This window comes from Haemaphysalis longicornis, unplaced genomic scaffold, assembly GCF_048455015.1.
Source record: "Haemaphysalis longicornis isolate Haplotype H1 unplaced genomic scaffold, Haemaphysalis longicornis Haplotype H1 scaffold_5, whole genome shotgun sequence".
NCBI classification, from domain to species: Eukaryota; Metazoa; Arthropoda; class Arachnida; order Ixodida; family Ixodidae; genus Haemaphysalis; species Haemaphysalis longicornis.
In genome coordinates, this window is record NW_027526385.1 from 171,351,679 (window position 1) to 171,374,526 (window position 22,848).

Here is a 22,848-nt window from a genome sequence, read left to right on the forward strand (position 1 = left end):
GTCGTCGTCTGCGCCGTCAGGAAAGGGTGTTCGCCCAGAAACTACCGGCGACGAAGCCTCAGGGGCTCCCACGGCGTGCGTGGACGTCGCATCCTTAGGCGAGGCTCAGCCCAGGCGGTTTCCACCGCCTCAAAGGATGAAAATGCCGTAAACTGGTCAAGATTGTAGTTACGGCAGAACGTGGGATATTGGCATGATCCGGGTAACTTTGGAGCACGATGATAATAATTTTAAGGTATGCTGAGTGACATTTCTCCGAATATTCAAGTTTGATTGCAGAGCTTTGGGTGGTTGGTCCAAAACAATGGCTCGTACCCACTCAGGGGGATTGGCCAGGAAATGGGCGCTAACTGAGAGAAGAGGAAAAACTGTAATTTGGATTAAAAGAAGAAAAGTGAATAAATACAGAAAAAAGGTGAGTATAAAAAGGAGTAAAAAGCTAATAAGTAAACTGCCAGAAAATAATGTGCGGTAGCAGATAGAGCTCACCAACAACAAAATCAGCACAAATGAATAAGGAAAGGATTGGCCGAAGGACAATCAGAGCTGGCGAGAAGTGACCGTCTGCGCTCTTCTTCGTCGTCTTCTCCGCGGAGTTTCAGCTCCCGCGTGTTTTGGGTCGCACATAGGATGAGCTCCAGCTCAAAACACGTACCGGGGGTACACGACACAATACGCTCTGCAGAAGGAGGCAGCCAAGCTGGCTAAAACGTCCCACACCGAATTCGCCAACTTACCCATGGAGATTCTCATCGTTCAAAACAACCCCTACATAGCCACCACAAACATCGACGTCGTCGACGGGCTTGTCAACGCAGCGGTGGAAAGCTTGACGTGTCGAGTCTTTATATGATGTCCGGGTGCATGTTTCACGGTTTTACCGATAAGCATTTTTGCTTGGCCCCTCTCATCATCAGTCACTTCGTGGAGATGGCGGAAATTTTTGTTCTGTTCGCGACATGCTTTTCCGTTTTCTGCAAGCCAATTCCCGGTATTTAATGGCTATCACAGATATCTCTTAAGAACAACTAATTAGCACTTGGTGCGTCTGCTCGTGTTAACGGGGAGTTTCTGAAGTTGAAAGGATTACCACATGAAGCGACGGCGGCAAGCGACGTGGAAAACGTGACTGAATAGGTATAACAAACAGCTAGATAGTGTGGGTGACAGCGACAAGGAAAAACATATACCGTCGCCAATTTCCTCTGTTGCCGTCGCTCGTTGCTACAGTTCACTGAAGCGATGCTGCCACCCGCTTGTCGGGTACTTCTGGCCGACATAAAGCGAGCGATCGTCCCGGCGGTTTGTGTATGAGGGTTTCCACTTTCGCCCACATCATCCATTCGCTGTACCCATTGAGCTACGATTTTTGCATCGCTCGTGGACATCGCTGCGAGTGGTTACCCCCTTGAAGCATGCACTGACAGGCGCAATGAGCCAACATAGATGGAGACTCGGCAAGCCGGTGTTTCTTGGCCATTTGAAGCATTCATTAATGTAATTTTATGATGCTTTGCGCGTGTGCTTGAAGACTTACTGGCGGAAATACACCCGTCGCGGTGGCTCAGTGGCTAAGGCGTTGTGCGGCTGAGCACAATGACGCGGGTTCGATTCCTGGCCGCGGCGGTCGCTTTTCTGATGGAGGCAAAAAGCAAAAACACCGGTGAGTTCGAGATGATCGCAAGTTAAAAATCCACAGGTCGTCAAAATTAACCCGGAGCCCTCCATAACGGCGCGCCTCATCTAATGCGTTGCGTCGGCGCGTTAAACCTAACAATAAATCAATCAACTGGCGGTAATAAGCTTCGCCTAGAGCTTTATTTACATCTGCTTTGACAAAAGAAGGAAATAAAACGCGACTGAATCACTTTTGCATATCTATCTGTTGCATCTGCTTCGGCTGCCAAGAGTGAAGCAGACGATACTACAGTATTCATAGGAAGCATTATGAACACAGTTTAGGAAAATCTAATTACGTTTCAGCTAAATATCTCAAAAAATGTGAAGAATACAGCATCTAGTTTGGAGTACGTAATTATTTATAAATGTATACGGGACGGCCCGCTCTGTCGGTGGCGAGAGCAAAATGCAGGACTTCTGCTTTTTTTTTTCTTTCTAGCCCCATAATGTTTCTCAAACAACGCCTTCAAACACAGCAGTTTTACACAAATTAAAATTTAACAACCAAGGCACTGTTGGCAGCATTTTTACACAAAAACTTCATTTCCGTAGCCACATATTCGTTACCGGCCATGCCACGCCGTACTTCTGGCCGAACCACCGCGTACGGCGGCGCCCATGGCGTCACGCTGCGCTTTCGCAGAATCACGGAAGCACTCGCTCCAGATCCCGCTCTAGGTAGGCTACTGAGAAACTGTATGTGTGTGCTACCCTTGGTGAGCGCGGGAGCTCGAGAGCGGTCGCTACCACCGTCTACATAGAGCTATGACGTGAGGGGGGTGCAGGCAATGCAGGTTCGTTGCAGGGGCAGCTTGTCGGGCCGGCTGTAGGGTTGCATGGGAGTTGCGAGATTAGTGGCTTGGTCCGTATAACTTGGTGAAGTAGGGGAATTCTGACGGAGGGGGTATGATGTAGGCACATATGGGAAGGCGAGTGACTATGAAGTGCGCAGTATGGGTGCGGGCTAAGCCATGGTTTTGGGCTGTGCGTTGGGCTTCGGATGTGTTATGGACGCCAGCACAAGAATGTGGTAAGGGGGGGGGGATACGTTGGGCGGGAGAAAAGACCTGCCCTATTCGCCGCGAGATTGACACGTAGGTGGCGTCAGTGTCGTGCTGCTACTGTGGAGGCTTCGCTGAGCGGCCCGGGAGAATGCCCATTGTGGGCACGCTTCGTGCCTTTCTCGAGCCGTATGCGCGCGAGAAGGCGCATACAAGAGTGGTATGCTGTAGTTCGGTTCCTCAACGTTCAATGTATATCATGGAAGCGGCAATTAGTTTTTATTATCCCGCCAAAGCAGAGGCGGCCCATGGGGAATCTCAGAACGGCCGCAATAATGACAATGAACTTCTACGCCGTGGCTCGTACCAAGCTCGATCTTTCCAGAGTAGGGCTTTGAGCCTTCAATAAACCATAAATAGAAACGAAGCAGGAAGCCTCGACCTCTGAAATTCAGTTGACAACAACAGTTTCAATCGATTTCACTGGTAGCATTACGCATTCTTGCATTTGTGGGATTTCCTGAAATGGTGACACCACTTAACTGTCCCGACTTTTTTCTAAGAGCTTACAATATTTTTTTGTGTTGGAAAGGCAACATAAAATTACTGAATTTTATCCAGCGCAGAGATGTAAATGCAACCGTTCTAACAGGTCTTTTGACCGCGGCTTAAAATAAATTTTACCGACTCCGAAGGCAGCTTTGAGGAATAACGGTGTCGAATCACTTAATTAAGGCTTTCGTCGCAAGTGAACTTGCGAATTAAATTGCTAACGCGCGCAGTACAAGCAACATCTCATGTTTAGCTAGACTTGCAAAGTGACAAGCAGGTTTACAGTACGTCAACCAAGCTTCTGGGACCTCACAGTGAGCACAGATTTACTGTTACAGGTGAACTGTTGACCATTTGCGTTCCTTTTAAAATCTAACAGTTGGCTAGAACAGCGAGATGTGCTTGCATTCTCGTGTAATGTCGCTTACGAACCATAAAGATAGCAAATGAAGTTGCCCTGTTGCAGATGCAGCAAAACGTTCCCTTTTTATTTCTCGTTACTAAACAGCGCAACGGGTTACCGGCAACTATCGTTCAACTACTTTGTGTTGAAAAGTGAACCTCGCTTTGTTCTTGGCACTTAAGTCTTGAGGATTGGCTAAAAAAAGGCACAGATAAAATTTTTCTGCCCATTTCGTTTTTTTTCGGGCGTGAGGGGAGAAAAGGGAGCGTTTTGGCAACGTTCCAAGTGCAGCGAGAAGAGAACGCATGCAATGCGAAAAGGTAAACATTGGTTATCAGTATTACTTGCAATTGAAAGTCTCGGGGTCGTGTTCCGTAGCGGTGAAAAAGCAGCACTTGAACCAGTAGACGCCATTATTTTCAACACTGATTAACCCTCTTTTGGCTCGCGATTACCCACGAATTGTGGCTCGTCTTTTTCAATAGTCTATTTAAAACCGTCATTGCGGGAAAAATAAAAAAAAACCAGCGAGTAACGGCACACACATTCCACACAAGTAAGGAACAACGTGCATTATATTCCGCGATTTTTCCTCTTTCTTTAAACTTATGTCCACCTGAAGAAGCTAGGACGTGACCAAATTAGGCATTTGATTCTGCGGGGTGAAACATTTCTGGATAAGGTGATTCATGGCGGGATTTCAAAATGGGATATATGAATATGGCACACGAAATGCAGGACAGCCGAAAACTTACAACCTTAATTTTCCTGCGAAATCCCCCTGAAATACTCTTGCGCATCCAGAGAAACGTATTTGAAATGATACGTAAAATTAAAAACACTGTGTAAGCAACGAATGTCCGGCATTGGTATTTATTTTCGAAAAGGTACAGGTAGAATTCGATCACACAGGCGCTTAGGGGTGTAAAATACGTCCCCGGTAAAGTATGGGCGATAACAAACTTGTCGTGCGCAGTATAATTGTTTTTATTTGTTTCTTCGTTCTATAAGGACACAGCGCAATTTTACAAGGATGTGGCAAATGCACGGGTATGCACACCTCTAGTCGCTTCTTACCCGTTTCGTGTATTAAACATTTATCCTCTAAATACCAACCACGCCACCTTTAATAAGCACCATTGACGTTCCCAAAACGGCAGACGACTGAACGCATCAATAAGAAAAGTGCAATCTGTCGAAGGATCGTTTATGTGATGTGGTCGATGTGATCGTTTAGGTAATGTGAGGGTACTGCATTTCAGAAAGCAGCTGATCTGCATTGCAAGGGCATATGTGGGGATGAGGGAATGAACGCCGGATGATGTGTATGCTTTGTTAGTGGCGGGGTTGGGTAAATGGCGTTGTACCTAGCACGTCCACTTCATGGAGAGCTCATCGCGCGTATTGTCGCAGATTTGGCACCAGTGTGTTCGGATGAGTGCTGCTTCGTGTTCTTTGAAGTTCCGTGTACAGGTGTGCGAGCTTTCGGCGCAAAACACGTTTGCGTTTTGCCACATCTACGTTTGCCACATCTACGTTTACCACATCCACGTTTGCCACATCTACAAGGCATACCGTGGCATGGACCTACGGTCCATGCCACGGTATGACTCGTAGATGTGGCATTGGGATGTCGTCATGGGTAAAGGGCATTTCGAGATAGACGGTGGTGTCCTGGGAACTCTTCACACGGGTTATTGCTGTGAGCGGCGGTTCAAGTACCCTTTGTAAAAGGTTTCAGGATGTGGCGTTTGGGCGAATTGGGCGCAAAATGGGTGCCAGTTCGTAACGTGGTAGGGGTGATCGGGTTTGATGGGCGTAGATAAAGCTGTGCACAGTTAGCACAGGACCGGGATAACTGGAGAATAATGGAACAGGCCTTTGCCCTGCAGTGGGCGTAGAAGGCTAGTGATGATGAGGGTAAAGCTGAAGTGCGGTTTCGACGATATTGTAACATGGCAGTTGAACAAGCGACGCGAGCTATGGTTCATGATCAAGCGATCTATTTGCAGGGCGAGATAGTCTATTTACATTATTTACGAGACAGCCGTGACAGAGCGCTCACCAAGGCTGCACGCCCCACACGCAGCTACGTGGTCCTTCATTGTTGGGCCCACAGCCGCATGCCCTAAGGCAGCCTTCCCTGTCTTCTCGTTTCTGAGGGTGTAGGGGGGTTGGCCTTCAGGTGTGTGGGAGACGGCTGGGGAGTGATATGTGGGGAGGAGTTTCTTGCTGGGCTCGAACCTAAGCAGTCACTGCGAGTACTCAGTATTCTACATCGAGGCCACAGAGCCCGAATGGTTGGCTCCTTTTAGCGGGTGGTCAAATGAATTGCACGCGCAGTGACTTCATGCATGTCACGTGGGTGCTCTGTGCACCAAAGAGTTTGGAAACGCGCTTCCCGGGGACAGTGAGGCTAGCGTCCGACAAAAGCTTGGTCTCCCAGGAATCGGATCGCATCTTGAACGTGGGTGATACGGGCTCACTTTAGAGCGGGCGTCTAGAAGGTCGTAGTGCGGGTTTTGGCTGGCTGACCCCATTGCAGTAGGCTGATAGGGGCTGCCTAAGTTTGAGCGTAGCGAAACTGTCTCCGCACAGGTCGCTCACCTGGTGGCCAGTCTCGTGAGTACGATTCATGCTGTGACCCCCAGCTGCGATGCTTTTGAGGCCGAAGTGTATTTGTATTTGGACTTTTATGCCCTATGACAAACGTATGCAATAAAAACCTATGCCATAAATGCTGTCTCTAAATTATATTTTGTAGGCAAACAGGTGTATAGGCCAGAACATGTGCCGTGTGAACGAGACGCAATGAATAGTGCCGGCAGTTCATAATTCACGGTTGCAATAGTCGCTATTTTTAAAAGAAAAGGTGCGTTTTACTTTGTTGCAAAGAGAAACAGCTCTGAAAGGTGTTAATATGTGTTCGAAAATGTAATTCATTCACACGCGGGGTTCGGTTTAGCCCTTTCCCCTACCTGTACTAAACTTAGCGTCACGCTAGTACGCTATTGTTAACATTAAAATATGGGAGATGTTCAATGCAAGGGCCATATTTTGTTGTGTTCTCTCCCTAAAGATGTCTCGTACGGTGAGAGAGAGGTTGATCTCTCAGGGTTGATATTAGGAAAATGTTGCTCACCATAGCGCAGATGTGTAGAGGACGAAGTACGTTTTAAATACCGGCAACGGTAACGTAGCTGAAACGTTCTTACGTTTGTCCTGAGTCTTGCAGTGTCCACTTTTTTTTCCCGAGGTAAGTTAAAACCAATTTTCGCAATGATTTACAGCGTTCCCACAAATCAGTGCCCAAAGGTGACAGGTAGTTCACAATTTGCACAAATACTAAACGTTTACAGATTTCATAAACAAAGGAAATAAAATGTCAAAAATTGCACTCGGCATACCAACGCTTGTGTCCAAAATAATCGAGTCAAATATTGTCTAATGGCTGCACGTGCAGCAACATTGAAAGGATCGCGGCGTTAAACGCAGATCATTTTTCTAGTCCTAACGTGGTTTCTGATTCCTGAGCCATAAGGTATGCTGCAACGCGTCTTTCAACCACACCAATTCACTATCGTGAAGGGCTGCTAATCGGCGCTATGGGCTGCGTGCACTGACAGGCAGTTTTGTTGGCGCTTCCCAGATATTGATACCTACCTTTGCGTGCTCCAGCTCTCAACGGTGACTTCAAATGTTTTCAAATGTACCGCGGGGAATCCTTTCGGCACAATGGCTCCACAGGAGGGAAATCAGATCTGCAGTCCAACCGCGGTCTATTTCTTGCTGCCCAGTTTCCCCGCTTGAATAGGTCTGTTTCAAACACGATTAAACGGAGGCGCTCACTGCGTGTCCAGCACATGTTTAGTGCGGAATATTCTAGATATTTGCAAACGAATCCAAATGTTAATATCAACGCCCAGCCGTCGTCGTGTATGGACTTGAGAGTCATCCGCAGAACTGTAAGTTTGGGAAGTCGTTAATGATACATGGTGTTATAACAGCGCCAAGCCAATGGACATACAAAAATAAGACACTGACACACCCGCCCTGTGTCTCTCTTTTTCTGCGTCGATCGTCTTGGGTGTCTTGGAACACGGAGTAGAAAGTAATACCTCTCACGAGGTCGAAACCTTTAAACAATTGTCGTTGCTATCAGTATTGCGAAAGGCCGTCAGTGCTCGCTCGTTTGTAATGTTGCTGATCTGCGCGACCCTCTACACAGGCCGTCGTGCAACGCACACTTGTGTGTATTGGGTGTTTGTGTTATTTTGCCTTGTCTTGGAGGACGGGGTAAAAAACTGCCAGCGGCTATTCGTTTAACACTTTGGCCTTTTCTTCTACCTAGTTTCTCTCACAGTTTTTTACCTTCCTTGCTTCACTGTAGTTGCTACCCTAACCTGGTTTTAAACCTGACAGCACAACACGTCGTTTTCGTTCTGGGCTCGTACAGCAGCTAACAGCCGGCCTCAACCGCACCAGTCTATAATATAGCCTCCTAATTCATACCCTCTTTGTCTTCTCTACGCGCTTTGACAAAAGGTTGCACCGACCATTCTATTCTGTCTTAACTAGTTTTTCCGAGTAATTTTAGATACGCGCGCACACTCCCACAGATGCACACGTACCCACGGGCACAATCGCATGCATACATAAAGACATGGTTATTCACAAACACACATGCACGCATACAACGCTGCAACATGCCCGCATAAAGACGATACCGTTGAGCGTATACGCAAAATTCATATTCGTTTGGAAATAGAACGCGAAATTTTCTGACCAGCAGCATTTAAAACAAATCTGCATCAGTAATGTTGAGGTGTCATTACTTTGATTTACATGATTTAAGGATCAGTTTGTGAGTTATTACCACAACAGGGATTAGTGTCTAAAACACACTGACGGTAACTTTGCAAGTACACTTATCTCCTGGGACAGTGTGCCGCTGCAAAAGAATATAAGCAGAATACTGTTCACTTTGAGCGTAGTACACTTAAAATATAAATCTATGGCTCACTATCGGAGTCCTAATCTTTGGCTAGTACCAACTGATGTGCGTTGAGATCATGGTCAAGCATAACGGAGCGAGTGGAAAGAAATGTTACCTCCCACCGTCCACATCATTGCTCAATTTTCAAAGCTGCAATGCTTTTGGGCACAAAACGAATGTCCCTAAAGTAACGTGATATTGGGACGTCGGAAATTACAGGTCTTCAAAAAACCTTTTTCTGTATCGGCGGTGACACGGGGTCTAGAGATAATTCGGTTTAAGCCATACAGTTCGAAAACTTGCTGCTTTTTATTTTCTCCCAATGGACAGACACACTCAACGACAGTTGTGCGTGGTCTATGCGTTTTTATCTGTTATACAAGAAATGGGGACATATAACCAGTTCCAATGCGGGCGCTGCCATCTTGCGTGAGCAGCACACTCTGCTAGCTGACCGTTGCGCTGGCTTGGGCGTTTGCTCCGCGGCGCATGGGCGCCACGGGCTGCTCGGTGAATTTATTGTTGTAGCGCGTCGCACGTTCTTTTCCGAAATATACTTCATGCGGGAAAGTTGTTGCATAGGGCCAGTTTTAGCGATGTGGCCTTAATTGGCGACTTTTTGGGCAGCGGTGGAGCTGAAATTCCCCTGGAGGTAGCGTGGTCCACGGTGGGTTAGCGATGCCGTGTCGAATACATGCTAGGAATACTTCGTCACAATTATTTCGCCTGCGTGTGTGTGTCCGCGATCGCGTATAGAAAGTATTTTGATCTCTTTACAGCAAAAACAAACCTTTGTTAAACGATCTAACAGCGATACGCTCGGCGCCCATGGGCAACTAGCTGGTGCGCGTGTCCGTTTAACAGACGTCTGGCTTAATATCCCTGCAAGGTTTAATACCGGCAGTTTTGGGCGGTCATAGTAAGTGTTTGGCATATTACATGGTTTGTAATAAATCTTATCGATATATCAACAATTTATTCTCAGCTATCACTGCCGCCAACTATAAGAATTTCATGTTGCTCTGATGCACAAATTAGCTGTGAAACTAATGTACAACAAAAAATAAACAACACGGCTCCTGGAGAGCGTCAGATAAGGACTTATTAAGCGTCCGCCGTTGGGCAAACCGACAAGCGTTTAGCTTTTGCGTTGCTCTTACATAGGATTGATGTTGCCGACAAGGAGACATCACATTTGGGTAATAGACTGAACTCTTGTCTGGAGTGAGTGAGTGAACAACTTTATTTTGCCCGAGTAGGGGATGGGCGAAGGAAGGTGTTATCCCTTTAGCAGCCCCCCTTCCCCTTCCCCAAAGGTTGGCTGGGGAAAGGGACAACGCAGGGAAGTAGTAATCACTGTGAAAATCACCAAGGCCAGCTCACGTAATACTTGGAGCTGGGTATGCCACAATGTGACGGCAGCAAAGCTGGAGATGGAAATAATACCATCTCCGGCGAAGGCAAGTTCCAGTGGCCCATTTTAGTTTGGAAAAAAGGTAAAAGAATTTTCCGCCACTGCTCCATAAATAGGTGTGTACAGAAAGCTCAGCAGAACAAAATTGTCAAATATCTTGTGCGCTTTAAAGTGCGCAACTCGCAAGCTGATAGTATAGCACATTTATGAACATTTTATTAAAATAATGCGTAAATTAGTGGTCAACCCGCACGCGCCATGCCCACGAAGCGTAGTCAAGGCAGAGGGGCAGCCGCGCCAGGCCCGGCGTGATCAGCGTGCACACTCCAGTGAGGGGGAAAGGCTACCCGCGCGCAAGAGGACCGCTGAGTGCCAGAGTATGTTTCTTTCTCGTCCGATGGAACGGTCTATATGGGAAACATATGTCCCCTTAGGAACGTTAGATGGCTAGATGCGATCAACAAGTTTGACGGGTTAATGGGTCGCAGTTAGCACAGGACCGGGATAATTGGATATCTATGGGAGAGTCCTGTACCCTGCAGTAGGTGTACACAGGCTGACGATGATGGGAAATGTTATATTCTGACGATACACAGCCGCACACAACGAACAAATGTAGGCCTCCCTGACCGGTTTTAATTTATCCTAATTTACAGGCTTCAAATGTCTGCTTGCGTTTACAAAAAAAAAACGAAGCGAGGACCAGGAAAAAACACTTCACTATAACACTAGTTTTCCGTATGTTTGTTTTTGTAATGTAAATTTGGGACATGGGAAATTACAGGTCTCAAAAATCCTTTCCTGCATCGGCAATTTTACAGATAACCCTATTTAAGCCACACAATTTGAAAACAAAATGTGGCTTTGTATTTTCTCCCGTTGGACAGAAACACGCAACGACTGGTGTATGGTCTATGCGTTTTTATGTGTTATACAACAATGGGGGTATATATGAGAAACAATATATTGTGGCACTAAATAGCACCCCACAAAGAACACATGTCTCTGTGAGTAGTTTTAATTTATCCTAATTTGCAGTCTCTATATGACTGCTTGCTCTTACAAAGAACCGTGCACGGAGGAAAAAGCACTTCAATATGACACTAGTTTTACATATGTTTGTTTTAAATTTAGCAGTGGCAACATCGCATTGTTCAGAATGCAAGTGCTAAATACTTTTATAAATCCTCCACGACGCCCATAGCAGCTCGCGATATTTAAAATGAAGTTTTCACCCTTGGTCAAGCGGCACAATTTCGGTTTTGGTATTGGGCGTTGAGTTTTTTTGTGTCAAAATGCACCTTAGTTGCGGCGAGTATTGTGTGCTTCGTGCGCAGTTTGTGTGCTCAAAATGCGGCATAGTTGTGCAAATTATTACGCCATAGGTGTGCCAAGATGCGCCAAGTATTGTGCGTCGGGTTGATAAAATCCAAATGCGCGACAGGCTGGTGTCTGTTGGAGAATACTATTACTGAGATCCTTACCGGTAACTTTCTGGCTGGCTGAAGAACTCTGAAACCAATGCGTGGCTATGTGATCGACCACAGAAATATAGGTAGTTGTTTTGACAGCTTGTTTTGGCCGTATTGTTTTTGAAGTGAATACTTACAAAGTAACAATTTATCTAAGGGATTTATAAGCTTCCTCTCGTGCAAGGTTCTTCGTTAAACGCTGGCCGCTCGAGTAGGCACTTTATGCGTACGTGGACGAAGAATTTTGTTTCATATTTGTATTTGAATACATAAAGGGCTAGGATGCGCTTCGTAACAATGTTTTCAATTTTTCGAATTTCTTTCGCAACGTCTCAGATCAGCCAAAGTAACGACTTTGCGGGGATTTTTTTCTCCCGTACATGACAAAAACACCCACCAATAGCAAGCCCGGGAATAAAATCTGTGACCTTGTGCTCACGACGTCATCCCCTTGGTCACTTTGTAGCTCATTATCACCATCAAGTGCAGAGCGAGGCCACCTCTTCGGTCTTGTTTTTCTTGTTTTGCTGCTCTTGGGTTTAGAGAGCTATAAATCTTTGTGCGGCTTTACACTGCTGAACACATCTACCTATAAAAACCCTTACGTGGCTCTCGATGCTGGTGCTGGCCTGCGAAATGCGTCGCATATCTTGGGAGAACAGAATGTTGAATCACAAGGCTTAACAAAAAAATTGGAAGCTTTAAGGAAAACTAGTTTAAACTTTGTGATGAAAGTCCAGATCACCCTTACAAGTCAGTGGTTCGAACTTATTCACCGCTTTGACTGGTTTTATCCAGATAAGTGGATGCTGACAATTGCTAAAGTCACTCGGTTTAAAGGCAAACAAATCGTACAAACATCCACGCCGAAACCTAAAAATGCACAGTATTTTATTCGTCAGGATTCACCATTTTTCAACCAGTTAAGCCCGAAAAAAAGTGATGGAGTTCGCGAAACCAAAAACAGCAGGTTTTCAATCTGGCATCGACAGGCATCGACAGGCTAGACACGAATGGGAAGAGATACGTTGATGAAAGCTTTACAAAATATTTTGTTCCTTCCCCGGGCTAGCTAAATAAGAAAGCAGACAAACATAACCAGCTCTATAAGTAACAATGCCCAGTTCATTGTTTTTGGTACTACCATCAATGGTAACATTGACTGACACACGTGGCCAGCTTTCTAAACTTGAAAAGATCCTTGCGTTCTTGGACGATAGCAATACGGGCATTGTTTTCTTAACTGAGATATGCTCCACCCAAAGATTCATAACGCAGAATTTTTTTCCAACGTAGATAGTTTCATTATTTATTGGTGTAACCGTTCTGAAGGAAAATGGGTGGTGTTTTGATTGCTATAACGAATACGCGATTATGTTTTTGATTGATGCGTACTCAACACTCAAATAGTCTTGACTGCCTGCTTTTCTGCTTCCTAACACATACTCATAGCGCTTGGTACCGGCCACCCTACTGCGGTCCTTCCTTTAGCGATGAACTCAAGAAGAGTATAGCTGCCGCCTTGAGAAGCTCTCAGTGTGAAAACGCTGATCTACTCGGCGAATTTTGTTTTCCTTATGTTGATTGACCGTCTCTGTCGTCACCTGGTCGCGGTTCTGGTGAATTTAGAACCTAACTTTTGACTTTAACCCCTGCCAAACTGTTGAGGCACCAGCGTGCTGATCTAAACTATTGGGTTTATGTAAAGTTCCTGAAACCATCAGGCCAACCATTTATCGGGACGGATTTAGTGAGTGCAAGTTACTCCAGTTTCCCATCAAAATTTCTCTTTGCCACAGAGGTAAAGGCAGCAAAATAATCGGAGATTATACTAAGGCCGATTACGCAGTTATGAACTCAGACCTTGAAGTATTCTTTGCTGTAATGCTGATGCAATTGTTTGATACTCGTCCTGTCAACGAAAACTGGCACCTCTTCAGGCGCAGGGTCCATGTGCTAGTCTAGAATGAGTGCGTGGTGACGACCTATTGCTCTGCGCTTAAAAACGCGAAATATTTTTGCCGTTACCTCCACCTCTTTTTTCAAAATCTAATCCCAGGAAATATTGGGAGTATATCTCGTTACATGGTGATGACCTCGAACCACTCGCAGACGGTGACTTTCACCATTTAGTAGGTTATTTTCATCAGTATATACAAAGGACGACCATTCCAACATGCCATTCATTGCTGAATATGACTGGGCGTTTATGGAAACCATAGTTGTCACCATTGAAGGTATTTCATAGCTTATTAACCAACGTAAACTGTCTACCCCATCGAGCACTGACAACATCAACACAAAAATAATAAAGAACACGAAAAACACATTCAGGGTAGTCTTACTTCATATCGTTGAACAGGCCTTGATATCTGCTCAACTTCCTTGTGGTAGGAACGTCGGTAAAGCAATTACCACATTTTAGGTGGCAGTAAACACTCACCTGATAACTACCGATCCATCTCGCTCGCGTCCATTCACTGCAAGTAGCTTGCGCATATTATTGCTACCAATCTGTGCCGTCACACTGAGTCCAGTAACTTCTTTTTCCCTCAACAGAATGGTTTCCGAAAAGGCTGCTCGTGCGACGCGCAATTGTTTGAAATAACGAATCTACAATTCAGTACGCATGAAAACGAACAAACTGAGAGCGTCGAACCTTGCCGCTTAATATCCAAGTTATCTCCCTTCAGACGCGATTCTTTAACCCTTTCATAAGTCCGCTATTTTCTTTCTTTACGAAAATAATTCGCTAATGGCATCCCGCACAAGATAGAGACCGCTGTGAGTGCCGCACTTTTCGTAGCAGGGTTTCCTGTAGCGCAGGCTATGGCGTCGACAAAGGAGTGGTGATTTCTCGACAGGTACTCACCGACTGCCTACGGCGTGCGGCACGAACACTCTACGGGGCTGACAGTGAGACAAAGCGGGAACAAAGACAGCTGCGATGAATGCATCGATCTGTCCTTTCCTTTTCAATACCTAAAACCTCATTGGTCGGCTACTAAAAAAAACTGGCCCCAATCTATGCTATGAAGGTTGTTGGAAAGCAAAGCTTTAAACGACACCCACAAGATTTGCCCATGCGATGTCACTTGAATTCACACACGCGGCTCTACAAAGAGCGAAACCAGAGATCCTGCCAGCCGTTACTTGGAATTCCCGGGTGCGGCGTCCCGAACGCACCAGCAGCGTCGGCAACGACCGGGCCTGTAGCCTGGCCGTTAGTAAGGAGAAAGAAAACGGAAAGGCGCGTCTTTCGAAGGGTGACACAGCGTAACCTAGCCATGCTGATGTGCTAGTTCGGGGCTCCGCTACACAAGAGGAGACATCGAAACAATGCGGCATGTGAGCTTAGTGATTCCTATTTATACCGATTTGAACTAGTTAGTTTTGTAAGTTTGAGAATTGCGAGAAAGCTTAGGGTACTGTTGTAATCGCTATTTATCTGAACTTGTTGCTACATTCGCAATTTGTAATACCTCTTCAAACACAACCGAATCGGTAATCACCAATTTAGAATACGGAGTTCCATTCGTGGCAAGCAGTGCGCAAAAAGTATAACGTTTCTCGGTCGGCCTTTATGGGGTTTGTATGGGGTTTGCACAGTTTGTTTTCCCGCCCTGCAAACAAATCTTCAACGTATGTTTGCCGTACGACCACTTAATTCCGTCGGCTGTGGGTTACCCTGGAGGTGCTGTGGAACAAGTTAATCAAGCCGTGCGAAGGCACAGCGAAATGGACGCGAAGCTGCACCGAAACAGGGAAAAAACAACTGCCGCTGAAGCAGACGACAAATTCGCACCACCACCGCCACCGCCGGCGAGCAGCCGCTCCCGCGCGGGGAACGCTGGGTAAATTCGCAACGCAATCACTAGTGTGCTCCGTGAGTGAAACCTTCCGCCCCCTCCGTCATTGCCTCCCGCGCGTTAAGAGTTTGTTTTTGGAAGAGCTAGAAAGCTTTGCTTTATTATTTGGCCAAGCTTAGGTTAGTGGGGCAAGGCTGGAGAAACAGCAGTGGTGGCGAGCCCTCTCCCTTAGTGGGAGACCCGGCTGCTGCGCCTCACATTTATTTCCGAACATGCCGCTGAAAGGTCTCCACGATTGGAAGGCCGGATCGTTTCGTCCACAGGCTTTAACATCTCTCGCAAAGTAGACCACGTTATCACGCGCCAGAACCCGCGGCAAAGTCTAAATCCAACGCCCGCGTTATGAACCCAAAGGAAATAATGTGCGCCCGGAATTCGACAACGGAACAATAGGAGAGGCACCGTTCTCATAACGCGAGGGACCAAGATTCAGTTCCGTCCACTGAAAGAGTTTTTTTTTTGTTTCCAATTGGCTGCACATGGTACTGCTAACCTCGCTGCTGCTAAACCCGTACCCGTCGGCCGTTGGCGGTCGCGCAGTGGTTGGGTTGCCGGTTTCACGGCGTGTAGGTCCCTGATTAGATTACAAGAACCTCCTTAATCACAGTTTTTTCTTGACGCTTTGAGGTCTGTTGTTGCGACAGACGGATTGGTTCCGACCTAAATAGCTCTGCTGTTAATATCAGCGACTGACGTCTTGTCACTTGAGTAGCCTGAATTGTTCGTTATTCTTGGCTTTTTTGTGAAATTACCAAAAGCCTATTATGTGTGGGCGCTCCTGGCTTACCTAATGTGATTGGTACCAACAGGGGTCATGATAAGCATGGCATTTTTACAATAGAAATGACGCCCTGAACCACCAGAATATAGAAAATGGTGCTGCTGCTTGTGCGGCAAACAGCAGCACTCTTAACAAAAAAGCTCGTAAAAGGGCAGTAACGGCTGCATTTACTAACTTCATACGGAGTTTAATACGCCCCAAAACGGCAGGTAGGTCCTACCACTAAGTGTGGAACCGAGACCGTGCACTTAGTAACTGCTGCTGGTTTGATACTAACATTTACTGAAGTAACAATTTCTATGAATTATTGACCATAAAAACTACAGCTCTTTTTCCGCACTAAATGACGATGAAAAAGTTTTTGCAAATCCACAAGCTGTATTGTATATGCTCACATTGAAATGCATGATTCTAAAATTATCGCTAAAATGTTTTGTTTTGATAACAGGCCCACCGAACCTCTCAGGAGACTTTCCGCTGCTGGCTATAAAAGCAAGAAGAGCAGATGTACTTCTAAAGTAACTAAGTAATGCTCGCTCGCTTTCTTGCTGAATTCATTTGTAGATTGTCCATACACGTGTGATATGTGCGTGATGAATGTGTCTAAGTCGCGCTGCGCACTCAGCAGATCCACATTGTTACGCGTATCTTTTTACTAGGTCATGCATGACCAGTTAGTAAAAGCAACTACGTACCTAGTCAATACTGGGACAAGTAACTGGTTAGTGTTCTGTTAGTATGTGCGCGACATTTTTTTTAAGAGTGAGCGCACGCGTGCCGGTAGTAAATAACTACTCCACCGCTCCCTCCGATGTCATCTACGGTGTTGCCGAGGGTAATATTCTCGGTACTCTATTATTTCTGATCTCTATAAATCATTTTACAATGACCTCATCTTTAAAAACAAGGCTATAGATGGTATTCACTGAAAAATTTAGCGGGCGATTGTTTCACTTGGCAACACTGGAAACCGCCTTGTATGTGTCGCTGTGCCTGCGTATGCGTACTGCGCCTGCACCTCGTAGAAACAAACGCCGGCGTGCGTTGTCTTCCCTGCTTCAGCCAGATTCTCGGCCGTGGTGTTCACACAGCTATAAATAATGGCACTCACATTATGTGGTGGTGCTCCTTTGCCCTGAAGAACTTCGCATCATGGTACACTCAAACAGCCGCCGTGAACCAAAGCGACACGGCGCGCAAGAGGCCGATGCTGTATTCGCTTACGACTACGGTTAACGACACAGGTGCCCTGTAATGCGTAATTGCGTACAAAAATAAAATATAGCTTTTGAAGACGTGCTTCACGCGTGCACCAATTTAGATACAATGGTAGCGAAGCAGCTAGTGCATGTGAGGCCGTCTTCTGAGCCATGCCGTGCTTGCACGTCTCGCAATAATGGTCCGCTTAAGCGCTGGCGAATCGCAAGCGCCTTTCGAACAAATCACTTGAGTTTGGCTCCCTCGCGGCTGAACCGCCGACGAGAATAATAGGTGCGGAGTACCTTAGGACCGCACAATGTCCGTCCGCGTCCGTGAGCATAGCCTTTACAATCGCAAAAAACCCCACAGGCAGCGGGAGGATTCGAGCCTGTGTCTGGTAGACCAGACAGAGTTAGTGTTAGTCGTCTTACCCATTCGGCTACGGCAGTGAGTTAGTACCCGAGAGTAAACCAACTTATTCCCTTGCCTGTAACTGTGCGGAGTACCATAGGACCTCCCAAAGTCGGTCCGCGTCCATGCGTGCGCACCATCAAGCGAAAATCAAGCGAAATTTCATTTGAGCCGTGAGTTGCAGTTTCATTTAGAGAATAATCAAGGCGCAACTCACGGGTCAAATCGAATGACGGTCGGACGTCACTCGGACGTCACTCGGGGCGCAACTTCCATGTCATTTCGAGTCCCCGTACTCCGCACCCTCGTCATCATCCATGAAGTGGAGATGGTGCCATTTTTTCTATTGTTGACCTTCAACAGCTGACCGGTGGGCTTTCAGTAGCATTCACGCGCGACTTGTAGCACGACGAAGTTGCAGGTCTACGAAGTTTTCACCACTCTACCTAGTCGCGTCACGATTTTAATCGTATCTGGCGATAGGTAGACCGCAGGGTGCTGCACGGAAGAGTATTTGTCATCAAGATGATACTTTGAGTTAGGTAGGGCGCAGTTGTCATGTACTGTACTAAACCTGAAGCTAGCGTAGTGACTTTATCCAGCGCGGCCAAGTACCACTAGCTTGGGAAGCCCGACGTAAAAGACGCTGCGGGGCTCATCAATGGCATCGCACGCGCAGAGTTTCCCACATGCGTGCCACGCCAGTGAATACAACCTATTTGCTGACGATTTAATTACATATCGAGCTATTCAAAATGATGATGACCACCTTACCCTTCATCCAGACCTTAATCTATTTAGAGCTGGTGTGGCGTGTGGCAGATGTCCCTCACCGCTTACAAATGCCGCAAAATGACCTTTAGTCAAAAACACAATTACAGTCATTTCTACTATATAAAACAATACAAAAGCTCAGTGATGTTTTTACAAATACGGAGGCGCCGATCTAGCACCCACCCGTTTATGGCAGATACACTAAACAGACATCAGGGCTATTTGCGCGAAAATCTCAATGGCATTAAGATAACTCAGTCGGAATCTGCGCAACTCTCCGAGAAGCATCCGCGAACTCGCCTAAGTCACTCGTGTGCGGCTTCAGATGAAATTTGTATCTTCAGTCTGGTCCTCGCCAGGATCACCTAGCAATGATGATAAAATTGATGCAAAAATAGAGAAACAACATTGAAACAAAAAAGTCCCCATAGCACGTTCACGGCTCAGTTGCGTTGCTATACCTGCTACGGAAATATGTATTAATAGCCCCAGCCTTTTTTTGCTACCTCTAACAGCAACGCTGCGGATGTCCAGACGCCTACAAAATCACCAAAGCTTCACTCGGATCCACCCGCAAAACGAGAATATTCAACTACTTAGCCCTTCCCAGGGTCATATCCTTGTAGAACGGTCTTCCTGACTCATCACGCCTGTCATCGATCCGGCTTAATTTCACGCACATGTGTAAACATTTTTCATATTACTAATATCGCTTTTATTTCACTGATGTCTTCCAACTTGCCTAGATGTAAGCTTGTTTTTTTTTTCATTTATTGTAGTTCTGATACTGGTCTGGCACTTGGTGTTAGTATAGCCTTAAGTCTGGAAACATATATTTTTGGATTATGCGTGCGGCGTTGTTTACCTGGATTTTCGTTTTTACTTTTTGACGATGTTTTGGTTTTAAAGTACCTTTCAGGTTATTGTTTCCCAGTTTTCTGTATATGACCAAGCCTTCGCGTTGATATATTTGATTTCGGTGCAAGTTTTTACGCAGGTCTGTTTTGCTGTTGCTAGATCAGGTATTTTGTATTACTTTATGCGTATTGTTGTTGTGTTTGATGACCACCCTGTTATTTGAAACTTGTACCCTTTTACTCAAAGCTCTCCTTGAGCCTGTAAGGTATCAAACAAACAAACAAACAATAAAACAAACAAACAAATAAACAAATAAACAAACAAACAAACAAACAAATAAATAAATAAATAAATAAATAAATAAATAAATAAATAAATAAATAAATAAATAAATAAATAAATAAATAAATAAATAAATAAATAAATAAATAAATAAATAAACCAATAAATAAATAAAATAAAAAATAAACAAGAAATAGAGACCAGCTAAGCGAAGCTTTATTATTCTGCCTGTTTGCTTAACTAATACCCTTCTAAGAACATGATATATCTTCACAAGGAGCAATTCTTTCCCCACTAATCTTCAATATCGCTTTGGTAAACCTCACTGCTCTTGCTGATATCCCCTGGCTTCACCACAGTTCGTATTCCGACGACGTCACGCGGTGGGTTCCAGGCGGCCGTGACGACCGCACACACTCAAATCCCCCTCCAGCAGGGGGCAGATTGTGCTCGTGATGCTATGCTCGTGATGTCGGTTAGACTTGCTCGCCCGAGAAGGCCGAGCTGCTGGTTCTCTTGCCATACAGTCCCAAGCGCGCCCTTACAGCTTCGAACATTAACATCTGGCTGGATGATCAACCCGTTGCCCGAGTGTGGTGCCTTAAAGTCCTAGGCCTAAATATCCAACAGAACCACGCCAATACCACATTCCTCTCTCACCTAACATCCCAAGTCAATCAGACCATCAACCTCCACCGCATCACCACCTCCCTGAATGGCTCAAAGAGGCAGAGCGATTGCGGCTGATAGAGGCTTTCGTTGTAAGTCACATAACGTACTCTCTTCCTTATCTATCACCGTCCTCTAGGGAAGTCAAAAAGTTGAATTGCATCATTCGAAAAGTGTACAAGACAGCACTAATGACCCCGCAGAGCGCTGCCACTGCTCGTGTAGAATCGCTAGGTGTCTACAACACCGTCTTTGAGCTCGTGGAAGCTCATCTTGTCTTTAAGTACGCCAGCCTTGCAACAACCACAACAGGTCAATCTCTCCTCCGGCGACTGACGCTCAACTTAAATTTCGCCAAAGAATCCTCTCTTGCCGCCCCTAGCAATACCCGTGACCGGTTCATCGTTCGGGCCATTCCCCGTAACATGCACAGACGTACAGTCGAGCCGGTTGGGAGCAGCGTGCGTGGGCCTTTAGGAAGCGATACCCAGAACATCACCAACTGTTCATGTTGACGCGGCTAGCTACAGGCACCATGAAGCCTACGCGGTCGCAATTATCAACGGTCCCAACAGTCCCCCTTTTACCACCCTCACTCTTCGCACGTATTCCCCCACGACTCCGGAAGAGGCCGCTATTGCTCTTGATTGCAACTACGGCCATCCCCTGCCATCATAAGACGGCCATTCAAAATTTCGCCAGGAGCCGCATTTCTCCCTGGCACTCAAAATCCTTCTTCAACATTCCTTAACTCCCCGCGCCGCCCGAGCTGGTGTGGTACCCAGTCCACACGGCTCTGGGAGGGAACCAGGCAGCACACAGCCGATCGAGAGCTCACCTTCCGAGCAGGCCTTAGCCTTGATTCCTTCCATGAAGCCCTGTCTGCTCGAGATGGGCTACTTTTCTTTCATGAGATTACGTCTCATTATCGCCTGTCCCGTCGTCTATTCCCCCTTGCACACCCGGTGCTCTCTCACACCGAAGAAAGCTTATCACACTTAGTGCAAGCGTACACCCTTCCTTGCCCCATCCCGCCCGCACCGCATGCACCACGCTATGCACTCTTCACCCCCCTTCCCCGCTTGTGGGGTTGTCGAAACCATTGATCACCTCCTCTGGCATTGCCCCCACAACTCATTCCCCCACATCGAGATGGTGAGCACTGAGCGAGGGCGTTGTGCAGCTGGGATTCGTCGGTGCGAGATGCCATCTTCACCTGGGCTGCGAAAGTCACCGGGGACCTTCTTCCCTCGGTCACCACCCCTCCCCTGAATTAGCCCCTGTGATAATAAAAGTTTTGTCTCTCTCTATCTCTTGCCGGGAAAGCTAGAGAAGTCATCATGCACCCCCAAGTGAGGCTTAGGTGAACAAAGGAAAGGCTATTTTTTGTACTGACTTGCCCCCTGTGGCAGCGCGTATACATCTAACCTGTTTTAGCTTATTCAGCCATGCCTAACCTCTTCCGCGGTCCGGGCATACCTGTTCACAAGCGCCACGTCCCGACGTGAAGGTCAGAGCAGTTTCAGCACTTTAAGTATATTAACGACATACTAGAACTGGATGACGCTTCGAACAAAAACAGTGGCTACAGAATGGTGTAATGGCTGCTGCACGCTTGTATACGAAAAGCCCATATCATCTCCCCAGTTTTTTGGTCCTGAAGCTGTGAATAAATATTGTTTGGTCCTGCAAAACTGGACCGCATCCACACTGGCGACAATGAGCTGGCAAATAACCATGATCGTTACTGACAGCCCTCAAAGTTTGTTTGTGTTCTCTGAGGTGAGTGGTAATGCATCATGCAGTTTTCCAGCTGTACAACTCCCAACAAGTGAGAGAGGCAACTGATAACAAATGCCTTACACGCGGGAAAAATTGCAAAACTGGCGTGACAGTGCAGCGAAGCGCGCGCATGTGTTGCACCCTGCTGCGAACTACGTGACAAATTTTAAATTGTGCGTCGCACGATAAAAGATAGACGTGCTAGGTATCTAAAATTTGTCAGAGGGTTAAGAAAAGGGTGTAATGCAAGCGCGCACTTACATGTACTGTTAAACATGCCTTGCAATATTTACCATAGGATGTTTATCAGTTGCCTCTGACAGGTGAAAAGAGTATACTGGGCCAAATGAAAGTTGCGTTACACTCATCCTACTGAAACAGGGCGCTAACGATATTTGAAGTCATTTCACTGCACTGACGTGCATTTTTCATTTCATTGTGACCACTCTCAGCCCAATATTTAATCACAACATCGATACCAGTTCAGTGAGGAGATAGTAGATGCTTCTTATGTCAGCAAAAAAGTTCGAAGCGTGTAATAGGGGTATATCCATGGGTTTAAGCAATAAAGATGGGTAACATCGAATGCACGAGCAAAATATTGTGCCATTGTTGACATGGGCTTATCCTCACCCCACACTTGCAATGAAGTCGAGACACGGGGATTTCATGGTTTCATGTGTTTGTGTTGCAGAGGTTGCGCA